General features: G+C 43.4%; 1 protein-coding gene across 3 annotated transcripts in view; it reads right to left on the reverse strand.

Annotated features, from left to right (window-relative positions):
• GNG7 (G protein subunit gamma 7) overlaps window positions 1-14,926 on the reverse strand; it is a 129,768-nt gene that overhangs the window by 98,349 nt on the left and 16,493 nt on the right. For 2 of the 3 annotated variants that reach the window (XM_044998454.1, XM_044998452.1), the window contains exon 2: window positions 9,456-9,532. The exons of the other annotated variant lie outside the window; for it this stretch is intronic. The gene's annotated coding sequence lies outside the window, so the exon portion shown is untranslated. The remainder of the gene's footprint in view (window positions 1-9,455; window positions 9,533-14,926) is intronic. 3 annotated transcript variants of the gene reach the window in all.

Consider the following 14,926-nt stretch of genomic DNA (forward strand, 5'->3'; position numbering starts at 1 on the left):
AATATTTCCCTATGGTAGTTTAAAAAGGAACAGGCTCAGATTCCTGGCAATATTTTCAAATGCTTTTGTAAGAGTTTTAAATTACTCCCTTAGATTATGAGCTCTTCAGGGCTGGTACCATTTATGCAGTGCCACTATGGGGTCCCAAACCTGACTGAAGCAACTGGGCACCTCAATACAGAGGTTATATTCATTATTCATGAGGAAGAGGGAGGCAGCACATGCCTACAATCAGCTGGCAAATCATATGTTTGGACTACTAGCTTCATGTGTCCTTTCAAGATACTTCAACCAGGTAACACACATCTAGCAAGGCCCACTTACAAGAATTTTACTTTAAAGAGTCACAAATTGCTGTTTTGTTTACTCTGAATAAAAGCTTGCTGCTGCAGTTTGTTTTTCCCCTCACTGGCTTGTAAACAGTGCAAGCACTGTCAGATACTAAACACAGCGCTGATTAATAACATGTGTGGCTGCTGTAATGTTCATGCAGATTCAGTCCAAAAATCTACACAAAAATCTAGGGGTGAGAGTTAGCATAATTCGGAACAATTCTCAGAAATACTACCCCCTCTTCAAAATCTTCCTGATAAACAGGGCACCTCCTTTGGTGTTTTCCACAGAAATCAGCCTTTTGTTTACAGGGCTTGCAGAATTCCACTCCAGGGGCTAGCCTGTTTCTGCTCAGAAAGAGGGAAAACAAGCCTGACCTCAGATTGCAGAAACAAACACTGCTCCCTCCCTCCCCACACCACCACTCCCAGTGCAAAGGTAAAAGCACAAGACATCATGCGGTGTGACCAAGCTGATTGAGAACAGAAAGAATGACAGCAAGAAATCCTGTTTATTGCCAATAGCCTTGCAGGGAAAAACAAAAATTCCAGAGCCAAGAGGATGAACTGCACTGGATGCACTCCTGATTTAATTCATCAGGCTATGTTGATTGTTCTCATCATTTCTTAGCCGGTGAAAGGTATGCAGGAAGGCAAATGGCCCACCAGTATATTCTGATTTGTGTCCATTTATCCTTTTCCGTAGGGACTGTCCAGTTTGGCTGATTGTATCTATTGGGTTTCTGGGAAACGGGGCGGGCAAAGCCCGCCCCATGCTAACGGATCCCCCCCAGGCTAAGGGGAGGTTCCACAGGGCCTCAGAAACCCACTAATTGCGGGGGACAACTAATAAAAGAACAGGGACAGGAGTGCGGTCAAAGGGTCATAAGAAGGGAGCCTGACAGGGACACCGAGCAGAGAACCCCGGACAGCGCCCACAGCTCCTCGAAGGCGTCAAGGGAGCCAGCGGACGCCGCCCAGAGGAACTCCGCCCGGAGACGTGAACGGACTAAGGATCGGAAACAAGCCCCACAGTTGCAGGAGTCCCCATTGGCCAACCGCCTCTCCCTGGTCACGTAGATGGCCATTTTTGCCAGGGCAAGGAGGAGGTTGACCAGGAGATCCCGCGACTTCGTGGGGCCATGGATAGGGAGTGCATTGAGAAGGAGGTAACTGCAGTACTCACTGTTTATCCCAGCCCTCACATTGAATGCATGGGACAGACATTCCATCTTTCACTCATTACCAATAGGCTCTGAAAGACCTCTAATGCCACATTAGGGCAGCTCTTGGGAGGGAGATTAGCAGGAGATCCCTGTAGCAAAGTCTTGTGATTTTATCGATTTTTATCTTGGGATTTTGTTAAACCTCAACATTTGCCTTTTATTTATTTTTAAAGTGTCGGCCTTCTGGGATATTGTGATGAAAGAATCTTGGGGGGTTGGTTTTTAAGTTTCTAGCCCTTGTGGATTCAGCAAAAAGCTTGAAAATGGGCCTGAGTGTAACCTAAAAGGCCAACAGAAAAGAACCTCCCACCATCACCTTTTATTTTTACATCTCACAATTGGGGGGGGGGGAGGGAAAAGAGGGCTGACATGATTTTTGAACATGTGAAGTCAGCAATATACCCTTTGCACTGATTTCAGCGACAGGCACTGCACCCAGCCCTGTGGCAAGATAGCTTGTTTCACAGCAGCAAAACAGCTTGACAGCAGTTTTATTAATTGAAGTTTTAGTGCTTATGGTTTTGTGTAAATTCAAATTGTATACAACGGCCATTTGCACAGATGGTGCATCAGTTTATTATTTGTACCACAATAGCACCAACAAGTCCCAATCCAAATCAAAGCCCCATTGTGCGAGGCGCAGTACATGCCCCCAAATAATTTACAATAGACAGAGTGGAGGGGAAATGGGGGTGAAGTAACTTGCCCAAGTTCACAGAAGGTCAGTGGCACAGCAGGAAATGGAACGTAGGTCTCCCAACTCCCAGGCTAATGCTCCAGCCACTGGACAATACTGCAGGCATTGAGATGTAATAGGTATCAACTCATGGAAGACGAAGATGTCAGAAGGCAAGAGGTTTACTTGTTAGTTGCACATAGGATTTCACTTGCTACATCACTAATCAAATAACTTAGGGATATGTAACATAGTGTACCAATAGGCTAATTAAAGCACCACTAATATTAATTAATTGACTCAGACACCAAGACATTCTCACATGATTTTGATTCACGGTAGTACTGCAGTTTTGTATGTGAGGTAACGAGCTAGGATGTCAGTATGGTTCACCTTGTAATATTCACTTCTGGGCTAGAAGGTCACAAGCCCAAGGCCCATACCAGGGCTTTGTACTTCACTGTTACATCAGCATTACATAAGCATAAAGGAGGTGATGCATTACTAAAGGAGAGATATTCCACATACAATTGTCTTAGCTGGACAATAAGAATGCTCTTTGCTATCCAGGCACTACATACCAGAATTAAAATCTAGTGGCAGACCAAGTTACAAATCATGTCACTTTTCTAAGAAGCTCCGCAGATTAAAAGCAGCATTGTCAGATAGTTTTAGGTGGACAGCCAACACTACATGTCTGGTATGCTTACCCCAATTACGGGGGAAGCTGAGCCTCCCACCATCAGATTCCCCAAAAGATCAGCAACTTTTGAATCTTTCCTCATCCCCAGCAGTCTTCACATTTTCCAGAGCCAAGAGTATGACCCAGAATTCTCAGTAAGAAGCAGCTGCCACAGCCATTCTGCATGTTTCAGATTCTAGAGCAAGTTGCCATTTGTGAAGTTGTTAGGAAGCTTGTTCTGGCACCTGGCTCTGAAGATAATGGATTCCTGAAAATGGAAGACTTGGGGATTGAGGAAAACAAGAAGGCGGCCTTCTCTCTCCTCTCCTACTGCTCTGCAGTAATCCATACATCAAGGGATCAATATTTAGAGATGGAAATCCACAGGAACCATTCAAACAACCAGGAAATATGCTACTAATCTCCAGTCACCCCTGCTTTTGTAGACTCACTCAGCTGCTTGTCAGCTTCTCAGCAAGCCAGTAGGAAACATTTTAAATAGGGCAGCTGCTGGAAGACAGGGAGAGCAGCCTGATGAGCCTGTGTGGCCTGTGTCTAGGAAAAAGAGATTTCTGCACACACAGTGGTTCCAAAGGGGGTCCTAGTGGGAAGGTGCACAGAGTAACAGGCAACAGAAGCTATAAAGAAGTGGTCCGGAGACTGAGAAGCTATGGGGAAAGAGGGATTTAAGTAGCCAGGAGCTCCTGCAGAAAGGAGAAGATAGCCAGCACACCCTCTCAGAAAGACACCCTCTTTGACGTTCAAGGCAAGCACATGATGGCAAGCACATATGCCTACTCAATCATTTCACTACCAGTATCTTAGTAGTTTCTTTGTAAAGCATTCTGGGACACCGAGACACATCATACGACCATGCAACCATGGTCTTAGGCTTTGTCTTTCTATAATGAGCAATAGAGGAAAGTTTATACACAATAAACCCTGCAGATAGCCACATTCTATCTGCAAGAGTTCATTTGTTAAAGAAACAGGACAAGCTAATTCCATGGCAAATACTTGGGGTTATATACCCTGCTTAATAGTATCTTGTTCCGCTCTTCCCCAAGGCTTTAAATAGCTAACACCGCAGATCACTCAGGAGAGCACAGCATACATGGAAAGAACAGAACTTATGTTTCACTGGTAACGCTGAAAACTATTTTCATAAACATTAACAGGGATGCCAGTTTCCTCAAACTGGTTGGAAAAGTAACTAGGGGAATAAGTGCGTTACAGGAATAGTCCTTGCCTTGGCTAGATTTCCAGATCTTTTCAGTCTCTATCATCATCATCAAAAGCAACCTTTTTCTTTCCCCTTTTAGGGGAAAAGTGGGTTGGGGGGAGCAGAGAAGATAAAGAGAAACACACACCCAGGATATAAAATGGTAAAAGACAGTTCACTATTTGGCAAAATAAGTTCAGTCTAAGGTCATCTGCAATTTCCGTCATAAAAAAAAGTGTTTAACTCACCACTGTATTTGGCACATGTTCAAGCTGGGAGTTTGTTTTCAACTAGTTAAATTTAAGTTTATTTAGCTTTTGATTAACAGAGTGAAAAAAAATGTCTGCTGTGTAACAGATGAGATTTAAATTAAAATTTTATTCATAATAAATACTTCCGAGAATTTTTAGTTTGGACAAATGCCTTTGGGTGTTAAAGGCAGCCCAGTAACTGATTAAAACATCTTGCATTTGCAGCCTCTTATTAGAGGAGCTCTTAGCAGTTTAAAAATACTAACTTAACACCTATCTCAGGTAAGTACACTGCATTCAAAGGTTTTTTCACACGTCACTGAGACTCCTCAGAGTTGGGACAATTTTAAAGTGCACATCCATCTACCACAGTTTTAAGAGAGGAACTGGAGGAGGAACAGTATCCAGCTGAAGTTGAAGAGAATTAAAAAAAGATATACTAAGTTCCAAAGCTGAAACGTAGATGGCACAACGAAGTTAACAATTCTTAAAGCACCATGTGATCTTTAATTGCACATGATCAGGTTTTATCTCCTATCTAAGGACTAGCACCTGAAGGGTATATTTTAATATAGCCATATCCATATATACATACAATGCTGCATTGTGTATTTAACATCATGTGCACTGTAACCACTCCAGACTAAGACTGGGAAATATTAGGCCAAATATAATGGCACACAGGTTCCTGTAATTAAATTAATGAACCAGAGGTAAGTCTGATTTGCCTCCAAACCAGTGTCAAACTACACCTAAAGTAAGGTGCCCCTCCCTTCCCAAGCTATACTTTCAGAATACGCCTTAATTCATCATTAGAGAAACTACAATTTCAGTTTTTAATATAGAATTGAGGGATTACAAGAGAGATTGAGAAGGAAAAAAAAAAATATCTTTAGCAAATAGGGAAAGACATGGAAACAAGGTTAACTGTTGTTTTAGATTTGCACGTTTCTCCCAGGACAGGTTTTCATTTCAGAAGGGCTTCTGAGGTTTCATTTCAATGTGCTTTCATATTATACAAGTGCCCTAACTTCTAGAGACTGATCTGAAGTCAATGAGCTATTTCAGAGAGTCAATTAATAAGGAAAGTAGATAAATGCCTTAATGAATCTTGGGAAAACACGATACTCCGGATACAACAGTGATAACTGGAACAGGGCAACATAATTTCTGCTGGATCTAGGTCAGCAACAGAGCAATCTTCATTTAACTCTAGGAAGAGGACAAGAATCACCAGAATTTAAAAAAAAAAAAAATTAAAAAAGTGAGCCTGCTGGATAAAGATTACTGTATTTTAAAGACATACTCGTAGCGCAGAGCACTCTGAATGAGTCCATTGATGAAGCACTGGTTATTCATCTAGAAGAGCTGAATGGAACAAAAGCGTTCTCTTAAATGCATCCTGAAAATAGAAGCCAAATCTAGCAGTGACATTTCAAACATGTGCCCTACTTCAGGAATAAATTCAAGAGGGGGAAAAATGCCACACAGCAGGGATATGAAGCTAAACTAAAGAGAAAGTATGAACCCCCCCAAATTCACCACTCTATTGAATATGTAATTTTTATTTCACTGTGCAGGGGTTTACATAGTGTCTAAACATTGAAATATACTTCCTGTTTGGAATTATACAATTGGCACCTAGTAGAAAGATTACCAGTTGGCAACATGTTAACCTCTGGGTCAGATAAGCTGATACTAATGCAACATGCAATGATCAACAGAAAGTTAATCCATGAATGTTTTCATTACATTTTTTCAGTTTCATTATGCTTTGACTCAATCCAGCCCACAGGAGGGCACTCTCCTCCAGTTCTGTGAATGCTGCATGGGATACATTTCCTGCACAGCAAATTCAGTTCTAGCACACTAGGTGGCCAATAGAGAAATGGAGGAGGAAAACAAAACAAAACAAAAAAAAAGGGTTGATTTACATTCTGCCCTTGAAGTGAAGCAGGGTAGGGGGACATTTTGGTTGTTAACACACAGCAACAGTAAGTTACTCCATTTCTGTTACCCTTTGGAGAAGGCAGGGGGAATTGCCAGTCAAATGAACACGGACAGCTCTAACCACATTTAGTTGGTACAACCATCACTTGGGCCTCATTTTAGATAGTGAATGCCTGCTAACATACCCAGGGACCAAAGATCTTTTTTAGATAACTGGCAAATTGTCTCGTTAGACTGACCTCACACTTGGTAAGGCAACTCCCATCCTTTCTTGTACACTTCTACCCCGATATAACGCGGTCCTTGGGAGCCAAAAAAAAATCTCATCGCCTTGTAGGTGAGATCGCGTTATATCGGGTTTGGTCCAGTACAGTGTACCAGCAAGAGCCGGTACGCTGTGCCAGACTGGATCAGCTTCCCCGGCGGTGATTTAAAGGGCCTGGTGCTGCAGCTGCTGCGAGGAGCCCTGATCCCTTTAAATCACCACTAGAGCTCTGGCAGTGGGGCTCAGGAGGGGATTTAAAGGGCTCGGGGCTCCCCGCAGCAGCTGCAGCCTCTGGCCCTTTAAATCACCGCTCAAGCCTGGCTGCCAGAGCCCTGGCGGGGATTTAAAGGGCCAGGGGTTCCAGCCGCTGCAGGGAGCCCCGGTCCCTTTAAATCACCGCCGGAGCTCTGGCAATGGGGCTCGGGCAGTGATTTAAAGGGCCCAAGGCTCCACACGAATTTGGATATAACGCAGTAAAGCAGCAGGGCTCGGGTGGCGCTTTAATGGGCCAGGGGCTCCCCGCTGCTTTACTGTGTTATATCTGAATTTGTGTTATATTGGGTTGCGTCTATTGGGGTAGAGGTGTATTTATACCTGCTCCTGTATTTTCCACTCCATGCATCTGATGAAGTGGGTTCTAGCCCACGGAAGCTGATGCCCAAATAAATTTGTTAGTCTCTAAAGTGCCACAAGGACTCCTCGTTGTTTTTGCTGATACAGACTAACACGGCTACCGCTCTGAAACCTGGCAAATGACTGATTCCACTAGTTTAAAAGCACTAGAAGCTTTCCCACAACTCTCATGGACACACTGCCCTCTTGTGGCAATTCAAAAGTTTTTAGCCAGAATGTATTACCAGTGACAGGAAAAGACAGTGGGGACAAGCACACCAGTGGCATTGTTCTCTTAAAAATATTGGAATGTGCAAGTCAGAACCAGCAAACTGTTTCGTGAAAGTGCCTCTCCTCCAACTTCCTTGCTGACAAGCTCAATCTATTTGATTTCTAGTTTACATTTGGCTTTCAGTTCCATGAGGACTTCATTCAGGTGACCTATCCTCATTCTGTCTTAAGGGGACAGGTTTAAAGAGGAATCACCTGCAAGGCAGGTCAGTTTTACTTAATAATGTTAACAGTATTTTAAGTTACCATATCACTGCTTTAGGATCCGAGGGAGAAAAAAATTCATTGCTTGACAAAGCAGTGACTACGAAGGAGTAATCTATATAGAAATATTTGAAGAGTGTACCCATCAAGGAAGGCAAATCAAATATTTAGTATTTGAAAACAGTCTTCCCAGTATTTCCCAACAGAAACCTACCAGAGAATGGATAGATTTGGTGTGCTCCCTCAGAAGCCAACTATCCGAAACCTGGCTAAGCAATGAAAAAATTGCGGAAGGCAAAGGGGACAAGTGAACATCAAGGAGGAAGAGGAACTTAGGAGGATACAACCCCCAGGAGGTCTTAACCAAGCATAATGGGATAAAACAGAGTGGAAAACTTAGGCTGAACAGGAAAGTAATCTGAACAGCACAATCCAGTAGCCTGATGAACACTCTGCCAAAGAAATCACCCCATAAACAAAGATTTAACACTAGACTGTACAAAGCATGAGAAAGGGTTCAACAATCCTGCATTGTCTCTTGGGGATGGTCTAGATGACTTAACAAGCAAACAGTCAGGTATGGGAAAGCATTACAGTTTTATGAACCATCATTTTTCATTTTCTATGGAACAATAAGGGGAAGGATGGTGCAGGGGTTAGGGCACTAGCGTGGGATTTGGGAAACCTTGTTTTGACTTCCTGCTCTACCATAGACTCCTTTGTGTGATCTTGGGAAAGTTACTGAGTCTTTTTATGCCTCAGTTCCTTGTCTGTAAAACCCAGGTGGCAATGTTTCCCTGCTCTACAACAGTGTGGTGGCATTCAGATATAATGGCCAAGGGGGCCATGTAGACACCTTGTAAAGACAGAAGTTGGCCTTTTTGTAACGTTTCACATTAAGGGGCTGTTTGTGCCCTGTGCCCTTCAACAAGTCTCTACACCCTATTCTTATAGGTTTCACAGACAACAAATTCTAAACGTGTAGATGTGACCTAAATATTTATACTGTTCAATCGATTATCCTTATGACGCTAAATTCAGGCTGCTGCTTGGGGTTCTCTAGAAGACCCAAGATCTATCCTATTCATACTATTATCCAAAAGTTAGAGAATCGTAACAACTCTTTCTTACTAAAAAGATGCCTGAAGTGTCTTTTATATGTCCTACAAAATGCATCATTCAAAGACAGCAAATTGCTGCTCCAGCATTTCAGGATGCAGCCTGAGCACAATGCATGAAGATTTAGCGTTTAACTGCTATTAGCACAAAAGGTAGTTGTTCAAATAAATCGCTGTACAGTGTTGAAATTTTACTTTTAGGGACAGAAACAGTTTCTGCAACAAAGATGCTGCAACAATCAGCTGGATACACAACTATTTAAAGTTCACACCAAAAAAAGTGTCACACAGAGCATCTGGATTAGGGCAGCAGGCAGATAATCCTTTAAGGGAACTGGCACTATCCAATCTCACACATACATTCCTCCACCGCTCCTCCCTGCCCGATATCCCCTAGTATCTTTCCATCTAAACCCATATCCTTTATAGGGAAAAGAACAAAATACAGAACAGAACATACAATCACTGTTTGACAAACCTGCGGCAAGTCTCATCTGCCCTGGCAGGCTCTCTGATTGGATTCTAAGCTATTGGTATCACCCTCCTCAAGCCACTGGCAAGTCATTAAGAGGCATGGCATAGTTATTTTAGGTGCATGTTGTGGTGCACTGTAACACAAAATGTACCTGTTTAGAGGATGTCAAAACTACTGTTTTCAGCACCAAGATAGCTGATTTCTCTGGCTTGACTGAAGACACTTTTCCTTTAAAACAAAACAAAAAAAAAAAAAACAGAAGAGAAGAGCATTTACAATGATCAAGACTTGGTTACTGTGTTTGACAAGAAACATCATTTGCACTGAATATACTTTGTAGCTGTCATTGCTCCCAGAACAATGGATGTCCTGTGCAATACTAAAGCATAAACACACTAGATAAGCCCAACTAGATACTGTATTTCCTACTTGGCAAAGGTCATTGAGTCCAACCCGCTGCCTTCACTAGCAGGACCAAGTACTGATTTTGCCCCAGATCCCTAAGTGGCCCCCCTCAAGGACTGAACTCACAACCCTGGGTTTAGCAGGCCAATGCTCAAACTATTGAGCTGAGCTATCTGGTAGAGAAAGTTGCTGAGATACATGTCTCTCTTGTTGCTCTCTTGCCACCAGGACAAGAAGCAATGGGGTCAAACTACAGCATAGCAGATTTAGATTAAATCTCAGGAAAAACTTCCTAATTGTAAAATCAGTAGGACAATGGAACAAATTTCCTAAGGAAGTTGTGGAAGCTCCTTCACGGGAGGTTTTCAAAAAGAGGCTAGATAGCCATTTGTCTTGGATAGGTTAGAGTCTAACCGTTAGACAACAAATCTTGCATCTTGGCAGGGGGTTAGGCTAGGTGACCCCTGCAATCCCTTCTAACCCTACGGTTCTTTGATTCAGTATGACAAAGAAATCAAGCATACCCTATGAAGTGAGCTGTCTAGATACTTCTCAAACGCAAGTCAGACTGGTTGAGGCAATACAGCCAGCCAAGCTGAGACCCCAGAATTATTAGTTACATAAATCACAGATATGTTTAATATTTTACAAACATTAGCTCCGTATCTGCTTTTGCAGGAGAGAAAAAACTTATTTCTTGCACAAAAACTTAAGTGTTTAATTTATTATCTACTACAATGAAAAACCTTTGGCAAAATCTTGGCTCTTTTGTAGTCAATAGGAGTTGTGTCATTGCCTTCAATGGGGCCAGAATTTCATTCCTTGCATTTACACTGTGTCCACAGCTTCAAGTGTTACTGAAGTAGTTTAATACATGATGACAGGAAGTTGCCTCAACATTTCCATGACAGCCCTGTGTTCCCAGGGAATGGTTAGCCAACAAGATTCCTCCTGGGCTGGAACCCTCCAGAGAGGTTACATTTTTTGAGATACTGAGGGGGCAAGGGAGAACAAAACACCAAAACTGGATTCCTGAATGAAGAAAAGATGCTATTTTTAGCCTTACCACTCTGGGCAGTGTGGCTTTAAACCATCCACCGTCTTAAATGAAATCTCTAAAACAGAGAAGTCAGGGAGAGCAAAGTACTGTCAACTCAGTCCTCCTCACCCATTCTCAGTATTGCAGCACGACTGGCAAGGTCTCATGGCTGACACATCTAAGCACAACAGGCCTGAGTCAAGAACTAAAGTACTACTGCAGTAAGATGGAAAAAAAGCCAGGAAGCTGTGTGTGATAGCTTAAAGGGAGGGAGAGGAATCTGTAATAAAACAGAGTCAGCAATTCTGACTCTCAGGCTCTGTTCCCAGTTGTGCTGCTGACTTGTGTGACCTTGGACCTCAATTTATCCCCTCTGTAAAATAGGTGCTAAAATGCCCTGCTCCCTGGGGTAATGCAGTTCAATGTTTGTCAACCAAACTGACACCCTCTGCTGAAGAGGGGCACCCTATCAGTGTTTTTTATATTACATGTGTGAACAAGTGAATTAAAATGTAGTTGTCTGCTACACCAAGGCTGTGTCAGCAAGTCTCCTTTTACACTGCTATTGATGCTGCTCCACCGGAGGTGACATAGGTAGGAATGCTCATGTTAACAGGGCAATAGCATTTTTACCACTTTAGTCATCTAGACCAGAGGTGGGCAAACGAAGACCCGCGGGACCCTCCTACCCGGGCCCTGACCTCCTGGCCCGGGAGGCTAGCTCCTGCCCCCCCCCCGCTGTTCCCCCTCCCCCACAGCCTCAGCGCAATGCTCTGGGCAGCGGGGCTGCAAGCTCTTGCCGGGCTGCACAGCTGTGGCCTGACCCCGTGTTCTGTGCTGCACGGAGGCATGGCTGGCTCCAGCTGGGCAGCGCGGCTGCCTGTCCTGGTGCTCCAGCAGGCATGACTGTAGCGCCACCAACCGCCGGTGCTCCAGGCACTGGGGTAAGGGGGCAGGGAGAGGGGGGAGGGAGAGGTTGGATAGAGGACAGGGGAGTTTGGGGGGTGGATAGGGGTCGGGGCGGTCAAAGGGCAGGGATTGGGGGGGTTGAATGGGAGAAGGGGTCCCGGGGGCAGTCAGGAAGGAGGGGGGCGTGTATGGGGCAGCAGGGGTTCTGGGGGTGGTCAGGGAGAAGGGGTGTTTGGATGGGGCAGGGGTCCCGGGGGGGCAGTCAGGGGGCAAGAAGTGGGGGGGGTGGATAGAGGGCTGGGGCCAGGCCATGTCTGCCCTAACCAGCCCTCCCTACAATTTCAGACACCTGATGTGGCCCTCAGGCCAAAAAGTTTGCCCGCCCCTGCTCTAGACTATGCCTACTCTGAGCAGGTCTAGAGAACATGGTGACAAATAATGCTGGCAACTTTAAGCCCCCCTCTACAACTACTAGAGATGTGGAGAGGATTGGGGGGGAGGGACAGAAGAGGAGGAAAATCAAACAGACAAAGGTGAGAGATCTATTAGTTAAAACACATGTTAACTGTAGCCAAAGGAGAGTACAATAGAGCGCCAAGCCCCCATTTTATTTTGGGGGGTGGGAGGGGGAACACAAAACTCAGTCTCTCAAGTCTCTAAGTTTTGCTTTCTGTTGTCCGGGCTCAAAAAAACAACCCACATTATTAATGGCCTGCTAGGCCACAGCGTAACAATACCATTCTTTATGGTCTATGCTCAGTCTTCATGGCAACAGTTCAGAAAATACAGATGCTGTGAGCTCATGTGATAGTAAGTACTACAGTTCCTGCCTCCTAGACAGACTCCTTGTTTACGACTTTAATCATTAACATTTAAAAAAAAAAACACACCTCTTAATGTGCAGCCAGTGAGGTGGCTGGACATAGTAAAACAGTGATGCATTTCAAGTTTTAGAAAGTCAGAGAAGTCATTAGTGATAATCACCAGGAAGCTAGGAAAGTTTACTTATTCCTGTTATGAATCTTTCATGTTTCTACTGCAGGGGAGGAAGGTTCTCTGGAAACAATATAAAGAGTTGGAAACAGTCATAGGTCTGGATAGAGATCACTGCCATGGTTTACAACGGAAAGAGGACATTACAAGAATACTGCTACCCTCGGGGTGCTAAGGCAGACATGGTCACGTGTCATTAACAGCTATCTGAGGTCTAAGAGAAAGTAATTCCGGAGAATCTTTGGAGGAAAAAGGAGTCTACAAACCACTCTACTAAAACCTAAAAATTGGGTTTTTATATCTTTTCCTCCGTACCCTAATCTCTCAAAATTATGGTCTAGAGATAAATCAAAATAAAATCTACCAAAGAAACACATGGAATCCTGAGGTAAGCAGCAGCTTCAAGTTTCTGACTCCCAAATATCTGGGGAAAAAAATGGGGCACCTATGTTGAACCCTCTACTGTGAGATCTTCAAAAGGATACTGCTGCAGGTAATCAGAGGGGAGGCAAATTGCTGTTGGAGATTGCAAAAACAACAAAGCATGAATTGGAACAGAGCTAACCAAAGTAATTTTGCTCACAGTAAACTGCAGCTCAGTGCCTCCAAAAATATATGGAAAACCCATCAAGTTTCATGTAATAGGCAGAGGAGCGGAAGTTGCATCAGGAGCACAACATGCATCCTCCTCCTTTGGCTTTTGCCCTTGAGTCCTTTTATAACTTTACCTCCAAACAGGAGCAAAAACAGATTTAATGGTCACTAAAAGCAGACACTACATGAATTAAAGGAGCATTAACCCAACAGAAGTGTAAAATCTCTTTAATCAAACACAAAAAAGTAACAGCATGAGAATAACCCAACTCAGGTTCACTTCCAGAAAATGAAACTCTATAACTAGCCTCCTTCTGGCCATTAAACAATACACTAAGAAACTCACTGCCCAAGGCTCTGCATTCATCTGGAAAGATATTATTATTTGCCAGGAGATGCCTCTAGAGAACTGAGCATCTTCCCTTGGCCATAAAGAACTTGGGTTTTTTTCTTTAATGCAATGACAAAAGCCTATACAATGCAGTAAGGCATATCGCAGCACTATCCACTTCCATCGGTTTTACAACCCTGTGCAATGAAATTGCAATGACGACTACAGAGCACTCACTTAGGCATCCCAGGTTATTCCAGTATTTCACTCCTTGTAATATTAAAGGATAAATCACACCGGATTAGAGGATATTACCATATAATTAAATGCACTTCACATATATCTGCTTTAGCAATGCAAGCGATCACATAATCTCTAAGACTTGTATATGTAGTGAAAATACTTGGATAAAAAAATAACCATTGTGTTAGAGAGCCTTGTAGAAATAAATGGGATAATAACCCTTTCTGAACATGTAAAAAGCCTATTTATAAATTAGTCATACCCTGCCCTTCTCAGCTGCCTGATGATCCAATCAAGTTTTAGTGATCATAAACAGATATTCTGTTGATCATTATGATCAGTGAATGGTGAAGTAGAAATGTATCTACTAAGTGAGGGCCCAGGAAAAACTTGGAAGAGAATCAGAGCACAAGGCGCCTCTTGAAATTAGTTGCCTTTGTGACAGAATGCTATAGAAATTCTCGGTCAACAATTTGTCCAAAATACTTAACCCCCGTTCCCCCCACCCCACACACACACACACACACAGCGCTGGCATTTCCCTACTCCCTACATAAACTGGAGTTCAGTTGTTTGTTTAGTAATTCTCTTGTGTTTTCACTCACCTTTGCTAGGAGCTCCAGTTGACCTGCAATTTTGCAGTAAGTTTTGGTGTTACATAAACTAAAGGAGTTAGAAGTGGGTTTTGTCCAGATTAGACACGAATACACTGTTTAAAGTAGTGACAAACGAGATCAATTATGTTCTTAGGAAGATGACCAAGAGGCACTGGGATCATTTCTGAAATCATTGCTCCCCATGCCAAACTACCTACTGATAGCAACGCTTTCATTGGACACCTTTTCTAGAATGCCCACTCACACTGCAGTAGTTTGGGGAACATTGCAGGACAAACAAACAGATGCCACAGGTTTTCCCCTTTCATAAGGGGCCTATGATCTAGGTTACCCTTCTACCTGATGCCAAGAACCTAAACTGTGTGCTACAGTCAAACAGTCTAGATTCTGGAACAGATGATGGTTAGTCTGCAATATCCCAAGAAATCAGATGGCTTTGGGCAAGCTATTTCTTATTCAACTCTGGCCATCTCACTAGAACAACATTACAG

Source organism: Mauremys mutica, chromosome 24, assembly GCF_020497125.1.
Source record: "Mauremys mutica isolate MM-2020 ecotype Southern chromosome 24, ASM2049712v1, whole genome shotgun sequence".
Classification (NCBI taxonomy): domain Eukaryota; kingdom Metazoa; phylum Chordata; order Testudines; family Geoemydidae; genus Mauremys; species Mauremys mutica.